We start from the raw sequence: 1,712 nt of genomic DNA, 5'->3' as shown, positions 1-1,712 counted from the left end.
TGTCTAACTTCAACTGATCCACGAAGTCGAGCATGAAGTTAGACATTAACACCATTGGATGCCAGCTCAGTGGTCTGTCGGTTAAGGGCTTCGGCTCGAGACTGGTAGGTCCTGGGTTCGAATCTCTCGAGTGCGGGTTCGTGGATGCGCACTGCTGAGGAGTCCCATAGTAGGACGAAACGGCCGTCCAGTGTTTCCAGGTTTTCCATGGTGGTCTAGCTTCAATTGACTCACGCTTTAAACTATGATAATTACTGAATAGTTATACAATAAGAATATATTTATAATATTAGTCCATTATTAGTTCTCAAAAGTTACCCGTAATTTAATCGTCACTAGGATGTAACTTCAAATAATCTAAAACCATACATCGATCTCTTACATTTAACGCTACTATCTATATCAAGCTGATCATACCATTTAACAGGTATGAATTCTGTAATCATTTTCAGAATATATATGTATATATATATTTATTTATTTATAGAGAATAAGAACTACGGCTTAAAGATGTCCAAGACATTTTAGAGGGTCACTGTAGGCCTCCTTCAGCTGCTGATATTCGTTGAAAACCACTTAGAAAATCATAACTCATATGTTCATGTCCTAGCAGGAGACAAAAAACTGTGGAGAGCCACTGGATATAAAAGTCTAAAGGAGTTATAAAAAGAAAATGAACAGAACCTTCAAAAATACAAGGTGGAAAAACGTCAAACCACATTTATTTGTGTATGGAGTATAGGACTGCCTACGACAAAGCTTCTCCATCAACTTCACGGAATATGACTTGGGTCTTGCATTAACATTACAATACACTGAATAAACTCCACTCTAAAGTATTCCTACTTGCGAGACAACTTGCAAACCACTTCCAATCAAAGAGTAAGCATTCAAGTGCGACCTGATTTTTTTGTCGAATCTCTCGTCCGTTTCGTATCACCTAATTTTTTTTCTCGTCTGTTAATTATCCTATCACATGCCTGAAGATATTTTTTTCCGCAGATTAAGTTACCTAAAACATTTTTCAACCCTGTCACTGGATAAAGTATTTCTACATAAATGTACCAAGACAAAGAGGCCTAATTTATAGTTTCAAAATCCTGATAAATCCCAAGTAGGATGAAAAACGAATTCCATATTCAACTATCAGGCAACATCCTATATACTAATAATTTCTTACAGTACTAAACATAAAGTATCGGGTTACATATATGTATAACATTCACAAAGGAATAAGCAAGATTCTCAAATACAACACGGAGAACACCAACCCAATTACACTTGATGGAGAAACTCTGGAAGATGTAGAAACAATCACGTACCTGGGAAGCATCATTGATAAACAAGGAGGATCTGATGCAGATGTAAAGGAGAGGATTGACAAAGCAAGGACAGGATTTCTACAGTTGAGTAAAATATGGAACTCAAAACAACTCTCAACTAACTTCAAAGTGAGAATCTTCAATACGAACGTCAAGACAGTCCTTACTGTACGGAGTTGAAACGTGGAGAACTACTACATCTATCGTCAAGTAGGTACAAGTGTTTATAAACAGTTGTTTACGCAAAATACTCAACATTCACTGACCGAATACTATTGTAGTGAACAAGAACACGGGTGGGGACAATCGAATGTATTAAAGCACAAATTACAGACTATCTCACTAAATTCTGTTAACCATACAGTAAACAGTTAATTTGCAAAAGAACAA

This window comes from Schistosoma mansoni, chromosome 7 (genome assembly GCF_000237925.1).
Source record: "Schistosoma mansoni strain Puerto Rico chromosome 7, complete genome".
Taxonomy (NCBI): domain Eukaryota; kingdom Metazoa; phylum Platyhelminthes; class Trematoda; order Strigeidida; family Schistosomatidae; genus Schistosoma; species Schistosoma mansoni.
The sequence above is the reverse complement of the archived record's forward strand: the minus strand, read 5'-3'. Positions refer to the sequence as shown.